The 14,136-nt window shown below is 37.6% G+C and overlaps 1 protein-coding gene across 6 annotated transcripts in view; it reads left to right on the forward strand.

The window, feature by feature from the left end:
• Window positions 1-13,458: 13,458 nt before the first annotated feature.
• The window catches only part of LOC121998260 (mitogen-activated protein kinase kinase kinase YODA-like), a 31,331-nt gene continuing 30,653 nt past the window's right edge, over window positions 13,459-14,136 (forward strand). For 4 of the 6 annotated variants that reach the window (XM_042553093.1, XM_042553090.1, XM_042553095.1 and 1 more), the window contains exon 1: window positions 13,526-13,936. The gene's annotated coding sequence lies outside the window, so the exon portion shown is untranslated. Of the gene's footprint in view, window positions 13,937-14,136 lie in introns of all 6 variants that reach the window. The other 2 variants (XM_042553094.1, XM_042553092.1) reach the window with 2 other exon arrangements.

The raw sequence follows: 14,136 nt of genomic DNA on the forward strand, positions 1-14,136 counted from the left end.
AACTAATCGATTGATATAGGTATGAACCTTCTACTCAAGAACGCCATTATACTTAGTCTATTTGGCACTAATATAAATAAGTATAATAACCAAACAAATGCCTTTATTAATATACAAGAATATGATATACATGAGTCCATACAATCATCAAATGATTGGCTCTAGGGCTCTAACTAACACTTCGCGCCTCTTCCGCGTGGGCCTTTAGCTAAAGCAGCCGAGGTGTCTCCAACAACCCTAGAAGCACGTCGAACACTATCCGAGTTTTTCTTTGTGCATCTCACTTCCTATAAGACATATTAGTCCAAATACAAAGTATACCCTATAAGAAAAAGTTATCACAATAAAACATGAAAAATAAATTATTTGACAGTCTTCAGACTGTTTGGTTATGACTTTCAGATTTCTCAAAAATCTTAGATTGAACCGACGCATACTATTCTCTCAACAAGGAACGCGTCCTTACTTAGTCCTCTCAAATTATCTTTTATCAGATTGGTCTTCTAAACTGTTTGAACTTTTGCTCAGCATCCAAGGCTTTAGGACTTCTTCGTTGGACGTCCGATCCCCAGGCCGTCTAGTCTTTCGCCTAGTGTTCGCGCCTCTAGGACTTCCACCTAGAATTCGCGATCCTAGGATTTTGCCTGACGTCCTCGACCTGCTAAGACTTTGCCTAGTCTCCGGGATTAGAACTTCATTGCCTAACCACAGTTAGGACTTTTCACCTGCCTAGACTCTATTAGTACTTTCTTACAAACTCGTTCATACTTGTTAGATAACAAAATAATCTTAACTTTGAACTCCTTTATCATTATCAAAACACATATTCGATGGTTTAGTGCTCCCTGCACCAACACTAAGAAACCTAGATTTTAATGCAATATATGATCGCTCTAGGAAATCTAGCCTAAGTCATTCATTAGGAAATTTGGCATCGACAGAGGGGACATTGCTTGAACTGGGCTGGGACAGAATGACATTTTATCGTTTTCTAAAGTAGTTTATACATGTAAACATTCAAGAAAGAGCACACAAATAAAGAAAAAACAACTAGATAAATCAAGTTAGAGGATACCTAGGAGGCATAGTTGGGGTTTTGAGAGAAAAAAGTGGTGAAAGAAGTGTAAATGGCCGCTAGAAGGCGCCTTCTCGAAATAGGTTTTGCGAACAGAGAACGCCTTTGTTCATTATAAAAATTTGGGTTAAAGGCGCCTTCAAGTAAATGAAGGTGCCTTCCATGCGTCATGAAAGACATTTTTAACTGACTAAAGGCGTCTTCAACCAACTAAAGGCATCTTCAGTCAGTTGGGCAAAAAATTTGCTACCCTTCCGAGGGCGCCTCCGATTGTGTTGGAGGCGCCTTTGACCTTTTTTTATTTTAAGTTTTAAATGTTTGGTTTTAAGTTTTAATTTTAATTTAAGTTAAATTTTAATTTTTGAGTTAATTGCTAATTTTAATTTTAAGTTAAGTTTAAATTTGATTTAAGTTTTGAGTTGATTTTTTATTTTTAAGTTAAGTTTAAATTTGATTTAAGTTTTAAGTTTTGAGTTAATTTTTTATTTTTAAGTTTAAATTAAATTAAATTTAAGTTAATTCAATTTAACTTAATTTTTATTCATCTCACCCGATTTATATTTTCAATCCGGAAATCCTATAATTTTATAAGATGAGTTAAGTTGAATTTCAAAGTTTGGTTTAACTTATGTTGGATTCAAGTTTAACTTTGGATTCAACAAACAAATATTTTTTTGATAAACGTCTAAGTTGCGATGAGTCACCTAGACATCATTAGAGTAACCACACATTCAAAATTTTCTAAATAGTCTCATTTACTAAACTTAATACAAAACTATAGTTTAACTAGTTATGATTAGTAAGAAATAGCTTAAGTTAGTTTCACTAAGCCAAATGCACCAGGTCGAATTCATATCTTCCTAAACATGCATAGATAGATCTTCTTTAACCTACTATCATCTAAAACTTCTCTAGTACTATTTGTCAAGTTAAACTTTGTCCCTTATTACTCTAGTCCTAATTACCCAACCGGATAAGGTTTATATTTTTCAGGTGCCAACTAATTTGGAGCCTCTCCTTGAATTTTTACTTTTGTATTTGATTTTTTGTTTATGTTTATTTGTTTTATAATTATAATAAACTTGATTATAGTTTGAGTTTAAATTAATTTCATGTTTATTTAATTTAAGTTTAGTTTTTGATTTATTTGATTTCATTGAATTTATCTTAGAAGGTTTAATTTTTAAGATTAAAGTTGAGTTATTTGATTTATTTTGATTTAGTTTCAGGTAGTGTATTTTATTTTTAGGTACACAATATTGATTTGGTCCTATTTGTGTGGTTAGACATGCTTTCGGAACCTAGACTTTGGTTTAATTTTTATTTTGGGTGACTAGAGATATAAAGGTTTTGTTGGTCAAGCTGGACTTGTATCCGAGTCCAAACTTATTGTACATAGCTCTTTGTGATCTAAGTATCATATTAAAGTATTTAAATCTAGTTGTGAATTTTTATAGAAGTTGTTTTAGTTCAATTACTTTGCCTTTTAATCTAGAATTATCCTTCTCAAGTTTTGCAACTTGAGTTGGGATTGTAGCTTGATTTGGCTCAGTCGTTGAGGTTAATTTTAATTTTAGTTGTTCGTTAAGTGTTTTATTTTCTATACTTAGTTCATTTATATTATTTTTAGAAACAATCAATTTCCTATGTAAACATGCAGTTATTGTGAATTTTTTTTTTTGCTTAAAATAGATTGTACATCGTCGAAACCTTCGAAAATGAGTATGGGCTCATGACTCGATTTGGGTTCGGACCTGTCTTCCTATTCACTTTCCGATTCTGGTCTGCATGCCATCAGCGCCAGGTAGTTGCGTTCTTCGGTCCATAGCCATCCGATTCTTCCGCGGACGATTCGTCTCAAGTCACCTTGAGAGCTTTCTTCTTTTTGAGATTCAGGCAATTGTGCTTGTAGCGTCCCTTTTTGTTGCATTCAAAACACGTGACATTTATCTTGTTGTTGGGAGTGAACTTGATCTTCTGTAGATCCTTTTTGGTGAAGTCTTTTTTTCTCCTATTGAATATTTTTTTTACCGGGTTCACTAGGTGTTCTTCATCGTCTGAGTCTGGTTAGACTCGTCTTTTGATTCTGGTTTAGTTTAGACTTTTCTTTGAACGATCCTATAATAAGAGCAATACCTTTCTCGGCTGGTTTGGCTTTAGTTTGTTCATGTAGTTCTAGTTTACAGAAAAGTTCATCTAATTTTAATTTAGATAGATTCCTTGAAATTTTGTAGGCATCCATGATGGATGCCCACAGTGCATTTCGAGGAAATATGTTTAGAGCATACCTTATTAGATTTGAATTTTTCATCTGGTGGTCGATTGTGTGGAGCTCATTGAGGATATCCTTGATCCTTGTGTGCAACTAACTTGCAGTCTCTCCTAGGGTTGTAATCGAGTCGAGCCGAGCTCGAGCTCATGCCAGCTCGAGCTCGAGCTCGAGAAAACTGCATAGGCTCGAGCTCGCCTCAAGCTTGATCGAGCTCGTGAGTTTAAGCTCGAGCTCGAGTCGAGCTCAAGTCGAGCTCGAGCTGGCTCGAGTTTGACTTGGAAAAATAAATTAAAACCTGTCCTAGTAGAGATTTGAACCGTAGACCTCAAATACATCAAATGATATGCTCTAGCCACAAACTCCTCTTTAACTTATTCTTTATTTTAAAAGTAATAATAGTTTTAATTATTAAAATATTAAATTAACCTGGCTCAATAAGGCTCGACGAGCCCTCGAGCTAGTGTTAAATGAGCTCGAGCTCGACTCGAATGTTAAACGAGCCGGCTTGAGCTCGGCTCGAGCTCGGTCAAATTCGAGCTCGAGTCGAGCTTTGACCGAGCCGCTTGCGGGCGGCTCACGAGCGGCTCAGCTCATTTGCACCCCTAGTCTCTTCTTCTTGCATTTTGATATTAAATAGCCTATTTAAAAACAAATCTCTTTTAGTTACCTTTGCGTCATTAGTCCCTTCGTGTAGTTCTATGAATTTTTCTCACAGCTCCTTTGCATTCTCGTGTGGTCCGACGTGGTTTAGCTCTTCTTTCATTAGACCACATTGAATTGTGTTGAGGACTTTGAAGTTGATGTGGGTCTCTTCTTCATCTCTGGATTCTAATTTTCCAACCAATTGGAATTTCGGCATTGTGGTCGATTGATGCCTTATATCCTTTGGTGACACTGAACCATTGGTCGAAATCGATCTTCAGGTATACTTTCATTCACCTCTTCTAATAGGGGAAGTCGTCTCCTTTGAATAGCGTGAGACGAATAGTGCTGGATCCCTTGGTTTAGGCCATTAATTTACTGAAAGGAGAACTTAATATGGATACCAAGACTTGGTCTTGAGGCAAGTAGTGTGGAAAAAAAGATAGAGATTGTAGTTATAATTAAGTGACAAAAACTGGAAAATAAAAAAAACAATGATCCCCCTGCTCGATCGGTGGTTTCACCAATTCAAAGCTAACTATGTTCTGATACCACTTGTTAGATCGAGATGCACGTGAAAGGAGGGTGAATCATATGATTTTTAAAAACTTCTCTTTTTATTTTGAAAAGCGAGTGCACAGTGGAATTAAGACACATAAACAAAAAACCAAAACACAAGTACGCAGGCTATTTATTTGGTTCAAAGTCTTCGGCGACTCCTACTCTAAGACCCAGGTCTTGCGGACCTATCAATGGGTAATTCACTAATAACCTCTTCTGAAATAGTCGAAAGAGGGGATCAAATATAAAAAAATAATAGAAATAGTGTAACATGCTGCACTTTTCCTTTTGCAATAATTAAGTACAGAATTGAACTTTGTTACCTAATACTTTCGAAGATGCTCGGATCAGGCTCGGTATTGGATGGCTTCTTAGTGGCAGTAAGGCGCAAAAATGTCATAGCAGAGCAGTAGCAGGAAGCCAGAGTAGTCGGAATGCCAAATAGATGCTTAGAAGCTTGTAGAAGAGATGATGTAGAAGCCTTGGTCGAATGTCTCTTTTATAAGGGATGGAAGACGCCTTCCATAGCATTGAAGGTACCTTCAATGCCAAACTCTATCCCTCAAAAAGCGTCTCCTTATCGTCGATGACGTCTCTGCCTTATCCAACCGAAGGCATCTTCCAAGATCCCGAAGCCGCTTTCCATGAACAGTACTCAAAGCGTCTTCTATCTCCTGGAATGTGCCTTAGATACTACCCTTTATGCTTCCTTTGCCTTGTAAAATATGTTAGTCCAATAAAAAAATTAACTTACAAAATAAAGTTAGCATAATTATAATATGATTAATTTATGTCTTAAAGCTTGTCCTTAAGATCATGATCTAGTCGAGATCTCAATTTAGATTTCTAAAATGGACCTAAATTAGACCAATATCTACTGTTCTTTCAACCGGGATGCATCCTCACTAAATCACTCTCCTCGAGTTGTTGGTGCAATCATGCCCTGGAAGTTTCAATGTATTGACAATTAATTAAGTTTAGGTTAATACGTTGGATTTAACATGCATTGTGAGTTTGCAGGAGAAGGTTCTTGCAGGTCGGAAGACCAGATACAAGAGAAATCCAAGAAGGTCGAGGACTGGATTCTTGGAAAAAGGAAGTTCTTGCAGGTCAGAAGACCAGATGCAAGGGAAGAGAAGTCCAAGAAGGTTGGGGACCGGATTCGTGGCAAGAGAAACTCCTGCAAGTCAGAAGGCTGGATGTGTGTTAAACCCACTGTATTTGTAAATCGATTCAGAGATAACTGTGAGGCAGAATGCCTTTGAATCGATCAGCCGATCGATTGAAGGGAAGTCAATCGATCGGCCGATCGATCAGTAAGGTTATGTGCAAAGCACAGAATCGTCCTGAATCGATCAGCCGATCGATTTAAGGTATTGAATCGATCGGCTGATCGATCGGTGAACGATCTGTGCGAAGCACAGATTCCTCCTGAATCGATCAGCCGATCGATTCAAAGTATTGAATCGATCGGCCGATCGATTGGTGAATGATCTGTGCGAAGCACAGATTCCTCCTGAATCGATCAGCCGATCGATTCAAAGAGGCTCTGCGATTCTGCGTTGAAGCATAGCACGTCTGAATCGATCAAGGTAAAATCCCAATCGATTGAGGTTCAAATCAGATGATCTACACTGTTGATCTTAATGTAACAACACTCAACGGATACCTTTGAATCGATTGGAATACAAGCCCAATCGATTCATGGCGACGGCTACGTGAGAAACAGCTAGTTTTCTCGACGTTTAAAAGCGTGGAAGAAAAAGAAAACAAGATCATCCGTGAAAAACATACTGTTCCATTGCTCTCCAAGGTTTCAGAAATTCCTCAAGTGATCAAGATTTGAAAAGTGTTCAAGCTCTCCTCTTCGTGACCTTTTGAAGTCTCACCTGCAAAGAAGAAGCCGGATAAAGTTTGTAATCTTCTTTTCTTCTTCATTGTAGTGTTTGTGATCCTTACGTTGGAGAGGGTGAGTTGTAATCTTGTAAGGTTTCTCCACCTTCGGTGTGATTCTGAGAAGGAGGGTTTTGATAGTGGAAGAGTGGTGAGTGGTGTGGATCCTTGAACTAGTCACCTCCTTGAGGAGGTGGATACCAAGTAAATACAAGAGTTAGCATTGCCTTCAAGTGTCCGCTGCGAAAGAGTAAATTGATCAAGAAAATGAAGTGAGCCATTCACCCCCCCCTTCTAGCTCAACCGATCCTAACACGAGTGACTTACCTTCACTTACTAACTTGCAGTCTATCGACTAGCTTCTTGACCCACCAAGTCTTCTCTCCAGTTGTCATGTTCACAGATCTAACTGGGCTTCGGCCAGTTGTCAGGCCCTATGGACCCAGCGGAACTTCCCGTCAGATATCAGGTCAACCCTTTGACCTATTTAGACTTTACACCAACTATCAGGTCCTCAAATCTAGTTGAGTTTCATCCTAGTGTCAGGTCCCCTAGATCTGTTAATCCCTACACGCTCGATAAATATGTTAGATTACAAAAATACCTAACTTAACTCACTTGTTATTTATCAAAATCTAAGTTAGACCGTTAGTACAAATTGTACTAACAAAGTCTCCTACATATATCGCAGACAAGTCTCCAGAATTATAAGCTTGATTTGTTATATTCTGTTGACTCCTTTGTTTGCTCTCCTCAGTTACCTAAACATTGGAGATCCTAACCCAATGTTCATCGATAATGAAGGGTGACTTTTTCCCCTAGTCTTTCCAAGATTAAGTACATGTTGGATGTGATCACCATATTTTTTTCTTAAAAATTCTTTTTAATTTGACCTCTTCACTCGAGTCCCAATTAAATGTTTGGTGATGCATAAGTAGTAAACATTTGCTCAACTATTGGAGGACAACTAGAACTTGCAACACTCAGTTCGGGAATAAAATTCTGACCCACTGTATCAATTACGATACGCTAAAATTGATTTAATTGATCATAATAATTCTAATCCTCACTAACAAAAACTAGTATGTTTTTTTTCTATAATCCTCATCAGATATGTATGTGTAAAATACCGGAAAATAGAGAATAATAATAAGGGAATTTTTTCAGAATTTTTGGAAATTTTTCAGGAATTTTTCGGAGCTCGTATGGGCGAGTTAATGGGGACAAAAACGGGGCCCGGAAAAGCCTGTTTAGGCTATCCTATTTAAGTGAGGAAATGTTTATATTTCCTTTTCTTTTTATAATTCTTTTTCTTTTATATTTGTCGCCGTTTACAGCCGAGCCGCGCACTTTTTTTTTCCCCTTCTCCTCTCACGCCCGAAATCTTCCTTGTGAGATCCTTTGCCCTAACCGCTCGGCGGCGATTTCTTCTTCCTCCTCTCCTCTGCCGACGCCGGCGACCATCCTCTTCCCTAGTTTCTGCCGTCGACGACGAGAGCCACCGCCGACCTTCTGATGCCGCTTCTCCACAGGCGAGCACGCCGACGCCACAGCCGAACCACCGCAAGCACGTCTGTGCCCTAGGGCCGGCGCCACCGTCGACCACCCGGAGCCCTAGCCCTTGCCGTGGAGTTCCTAGCGCCGGCTGCTACTTTTTGTGCCCTAACCGAGTCCCTTCCAGTTGCGGCTGTTACCCTTTTTCCTTTAGCCGACGCCAGCCACTCGAGTAGCGCTGGCCACCCCCGATTCCGACACCCGAGTACACTGTTGGGGTTTTCCCGTGCCGTAGCACTGCCTCCGACCATATCTTTTCTCTGGTTTCTGGCGATCAAGAAGGTAAAGGTTAATTAGTTGAAGTTTGGGATCTAGTTGTTTACTATGGTTGTATTCCTGATCTTCTTCCGTTTTGTTAAGTAGGGTTTCAGTGAGTGAGGAGGTTTGCCAGCATCTACTTCTTCCGGCAGCAATCCACTTTGACTGTGGGTTGAGGTAAGTGTTATCCCTAGTTGCTGAAATAGGGGATGGGTAATGGATTTCTAATTTTTGGGCATTTAACCATGATTGGACAGCGGTATCACAGCGTATACCTCCGACCTTGATCAACTGAGGAATCCCTATTTCTTGGTGAGTTTTTGTGTTCATTTTGATGGTTGAATAATTAGGGATATTGACTTCAATGTAGGAGCCATTGCTATGAGTGAGTTGATTATTTTGTCGATGATTGACAGATAGGTTAATAACTAATGTTAACCTAGGTATATGTGTTGAATTAAGGAATGGATATGAGTATTAAATAGTTTTGGAGATTTTTATTTAGCTATATAGCTAAATACATTGTCTGTTTGATATCACAGGATTGTGACTCGAGACGGTGTCTCGACGAGGGATCTGTTTCGGATACGATCTTTTCTATTTTCGGAGGCGGGTACTTTTGACTTATTGTCTTTGATATGCTTAGTAAATAAATTAACAAGATGCATTAATTGTGTTTCTTACTTGTTTCGGTTAATCACTACCCAATACATGCTACCTGTTGATTGATTGTTTGTTTACATCTTGTATGGATATGTACCTGATTCCACGTGCTCATGGGTAGTGATATAACCATATTTTACCATGTCAGGACCTAGGTTTGATACCTTATATGATCAGATACCTTGATATGATTCATTCGCTTTGGTGCACATTATGATATGTCCAGAGATTGGTTTAGTATATTACCATGTTTAGTGACATGCACCATTCGCATGATTGCATGCTGAGTGATTGATTGCTCCTTTATTGTCGAGCACTTTGCCAGTTTCATCACTGTTCGGTGCTCCGTTGTGACGCTCATGGGTAGCGGGACACAGCATGGTAGCACGTCAGTTTGGCTCTTCCGGTGCTCCGTTGGTCCGCTCATGGGTAGTGTGACGCAGCGTGTAGCACGTTAGAGATCCCTCCCCGTCACAGCGTACCGGGAGTTGAGAGCATTGCGCTCCCCCATTTATGATTTGGGGTAGGAGTATGTATGTACTCCGACAGCATCCCGTCCACTTCGGTCACTCATCAGGAGTAGTGATGCAGAGTGCACGGTCGTCACAGCCCTACCCACTCGGTCCCACTGTTGTTGTGAGTCGGCTGACTGGCGTCAGGGGTGACCATGACATTGGCATCATATGCATGATGCATTTATTGTTTGTGTTTGTGTTTGTTGCACTTATATGCTGCACATTGCTTGTATACCTTGATTGACATGCATACAGGATATCTATACCACTCGGTCTGTTTGTCTTTATACCCAGGTCCTGGTTAGTACAGTTTCTCTCCTGCTTACTTCAGTTTGGCATTTACCTTTATTCATCAGGAGACTGTACGCATGATTAGTGCTAGGTGTTATTTCTTTACTTTGCATATCAACTGTACCTGCTGAGTGTTGGACTCACCCCGCCTCCATTGTTGTTATTTTCAGGTTGATGCTGTCAGGAGGGAGTTCCAGTTGCTAGTCCCCTGCAGACCTCCAGCTATTTGCTATCGTTTGTATTGTTTTTGATTCTCACTTGACTATATTTGGATTTGGATGTTGAATACTTAGATATTATATAGTTTGTCTCGTTGATGGATTTGTTTTCGATTTTATACTACTACATGCCTGCCTGGACGGCAGAAGAGGTAAGAAAAATCGGATTTGGGCTTTACGAGTGTAGTTGAGTAGGGTTGTTTTCGAGTCAGAGTATTACTATGTTGTTTATTTTATTAACTGCGTGGTTGTGACAGCCAGAGGCTGAATACTTATCTAAACTGCGTGGTGATTGGTTTTATTTACTGTTATTATTCCAGCCGCCTGTGGCTGAGGTATTTATGTATGTAGAAAGTTTCAGATTGTCCGTCGTACAGGGGAGATGCTGCCGAAATTTCTTCGGACAGGGACTCCTCTGGGGCGTGACAGTATGAATATTTTTTTTTACTATGACATGCCCAATTATAGTAATTCACAATAAAACCAAATCTACAAATATATTCTGAAACTTTACTGCACTCTAAGGATTTACCATTGTGAAACTTTCTATATGGACACCTTATCTTATTGTCATCCATATACTCAATATTATTAGATGTAAAATTTAAAAAATGTTCCAACCTCGTCATAAACTCATCAGTTAAATCCAGACGCTTAGGTAATCTTTTTTATTCTGCATTTTGCTTGTTTATAATTTATTAAAACATTAATAAAAACTATATAGTACACTAATGATGATTATGTATATAGTTCATTACAAATGTAGAGACACATATAGCAAATAAAATGTAAACATATATGAGATAGTACATTAATGCTAACATTATTAAAGTAACGGGTGTAGATATACCTAACAAAGGTCAACAAAGATGAGTGTTTCTCAAAACATGTCAAATATAGACTTACACAAATAATATTATGAAGTCAACAATCAAATATAAAAGTCGACAAACAAATATAGACTTGCGGCTATCAACATACCATATCTCGTGGCCAGCGACCAACTGGGAATAGCCACAGACAACCCTTGACAGCAGAGGACAACCACAAGCAACTGCGGATAGCTGTGGACATCTATGGAAAGCTAAGGTAGGCTAAAGTCAGCCTCAGGCTATCGTGGCCACCCCCCGTCGACTATGGCAAACCAAGGGCAACCACAGCTGGCTAAAGTGGGCAGCAGCCGGCCAAGTCGAGCTGTGGCCACCCAGGGCAAGCCTAGGGCAGTCGCAGCTGCTTGCAGCTAGCCAAGGTTGGCTACCCATCATAGAGGAGACCACCTGTGGCTAACTAAGGGTGGTCGCGGCCGTCCAAGGCAAGCCACATCCGTGCCCATCCAAGGCAAGCCGTGGTCGCCCGGGTCGTCCAAGGCGAGTCGCAGCTAATTGTCCGTTGAAGAGGAGAGAAAAGGGTAAGGGGAGCTTACCAGCCAAAAATCGTTGTTGTGGGAGAAGAATCCCGGTTGCCTTCGTGTTGTCACTGCCATCACCGAGGAGAAAAGAGGGTTAGGGTAGGGGATATCAGAATTGGATGAATGAGTGTTTTTAGGATTTTTTTGGCGATGAAAACATTTTCGTCGCCAAATCCGTTGTAAATCTACGATGAATCCATGGATTCGTCGTAGAATGATAAAAAAAGTAATTGAAACACTTTTAGGATTTTTTTATTATTTATTTTTTTAACCAATCTACGATGAATCCAAGGATTCGTTGCTAAAAATATTACGACGAATCTATGGATTTGTTACAGAATTGGTGACGAATCCATGGATTCCTATCAAAATTGGTTACAAATCCATAGATTTGTTGCTGGATGGTAAAAATATAAAATAAATAAATATTATCAAATTTCGTAGAATAACCAACTCATTCTCAACAAATCTAAATTGATCTACTCATCTAAGTCATCCACCTTATTGTCAACATGACCAAATCATTGAACACATTTGACCTTATTGGCTTTTCTAGTATATGTGATTCATTTAACCAAATTAGCTCTTATCTACTTTAATTAATTTGTTGCACTCTCACCAGTATGATCAACATTAGTTGCGAAAAATATAACATAAAAGAAAATACAAGCATAAAATATTTTTATTTTTTACCGTGGATTCATCGCAAAATGATAAAAAATAATCAAAATATTTTTTTCCAAAAACATTTAAGTCATTAATGAATTTTGATCAAAATTTATTGATGGACTTAGATAAGTCTTTTTTTTTCACTCTGCCAAGTCTTACAATGCTCCAAAACTTTTGATTCATGATCTAGATCAGTTTAGATAAATTATTTTAAAAATTAGTTTTTTTATTTTGTGTATAGTATTGATTTCAACACATCTTATTTACTCTAAGATAACACTAATACTTCCCTTGTACTCTTCTGATTATGTGTATACTAAAATTTTAAGATTTCATAAGCATCTATGCTTGTGATCTAGATAAGTAAATTTTAATCCAAACTTTATTCAGCACTCTCCTAACTCTCACTATATTAAAAACTCTTGATTCATAACCTTTATTAGTTTAGAAAAAATATTTTAAAAAATTCAATCTTCCTTATTTTTGACATAATATCATATTTGGGCATAGTCACTTTTGATTTACTTTAGGATAATATCAATAGTTTTCTTATACTCTCTTTATTTTGTCCATCCTAAAATGTGTTTTAGAAGTATTTATGCTATCAATGAGTTTGACAAATTCATAAATTTTAAAAATCATATTTAGTCTAAATCTAATCTAAGACGTTTCTTGCATTCTCTCAAGTCTATTATCCCAAAGCTTAAACTCATCATCTCTGTCGATTTAGAGAAATTATTTTAAAAAATTAATCTTCTTTACTTTTGACTTTATTAATAAGTTTTGATTAAAAACTCATAAATAACTTAAATACTTCTGAAATTTTAATATTTCAGTATGAAGAAGATCAAAAATAAATATAAGAAAATTATTGATATTGTCTTTAGTAAATCAAAGATGTTTATGTCCCGATATGACAGGATATTGAAAGTAAAAAAGTTGATTTTTAAAAATAATTTTTCTAAATTGATAAATTTATTGTTGACTTAAATATTTCTAAAATCTTGAAACTTTAACCCGACGAGATTAATTATTAGTGTTATCTTAGAGAAAAAAAAATATCTTAATTCAAATATTATATATATATATATATATATATATATAAAAGAGTTTTTAATTATCGTGAGATTCATGAGAGTAAAATAAAACTATTGGATAAGATTGGGACTAAATTTTTTCTAAGCTCATTAAAATTTTTTTTATCAAAATTCATGGATGATTGAAATATTTTTGAAATCTTAAAATTTTAGTACGGACAAAATTGGAAGAGTATAGGAAAATTATTGGTATTATCACAAGTGAACCAGAGATGCCTACATCTAAATATGACATGTGCACAAAGTAAAAAATGTTGAATTTTTTATTTTTTACTATTAAATTGATAAGGGTTATAAATTAAGATTTTTTTTGTTGGAATACGATGAAACTCAATTTATTGAATAAAATTTAGATCGAACTGATTTTATCTAGTTTAGTTTTGCGTCGCTTAAATGAGTTTCAAATCTTAAATTAGACGGTTCATTATTATTGTTAAATTCCAGTGAGAGGAGGAGCTACCACTGCATAGTGCAAACCCCTTCTTATTTTCGGCATTTCATCGCCTTGCTTTTTGATCTCGATTCCTCTCCGTCTCTGCCCTCGTCGTCCGATTCTGGTTCTCCTCTTCTTTCCCTGGGTGCGATCTCTGGTCCTGTGTTAGGGTTTCCAGTGTCCTCCGAGCTGGCTCATATCCAGCGTGAGCTCGAGCTTACAGAGTCAGATCGAGGCGAAGTGAGCGACGAATCCTCGGCGGAATTGTTTCATTGAAAGTCCAAAAGCTCCGGCTGCTTCGTATAAAATATCTTGACTGGATAAAGGCCAGAGGATCTCGTTCGAACAGGATCCGTTCAGCTACTGGAGTAAGCTAATTCTTTTGTGGTGAGAATCTAGGTGTTTTAGGTTTTCGGGGGTTTCTGGATTCTAGTGGAAAACCGAGCTTTTAGATAGTATAGGGGTTTGAAAGTTGTGCTTTGGTTTCGTAAGGAACTAATATAATTGTTGTCGTATTTAAATTGCAGCTATCTAACTCACTGATTCTGAATTTAGGGTAAGTTGTTGATTTTACATTTTTAGTATAG

The sequence above is a fragment of the Zingiber officinale genome, chromosome 6A (genome assembly GCF_018446385.1).
Source record: "Zingiber officinale cultivar Zhangliang chromosome 6A, Zo_v1.1, whole genome shotgun sequence".
Taxonomy (NCBI): domain Eukaryota; kingdom Viridiplantae; phylum Streptophyta; class Magnoliopsida; order Zingiberales; family Zingiberaceae; genus Zingiber; species Zingiber officinale.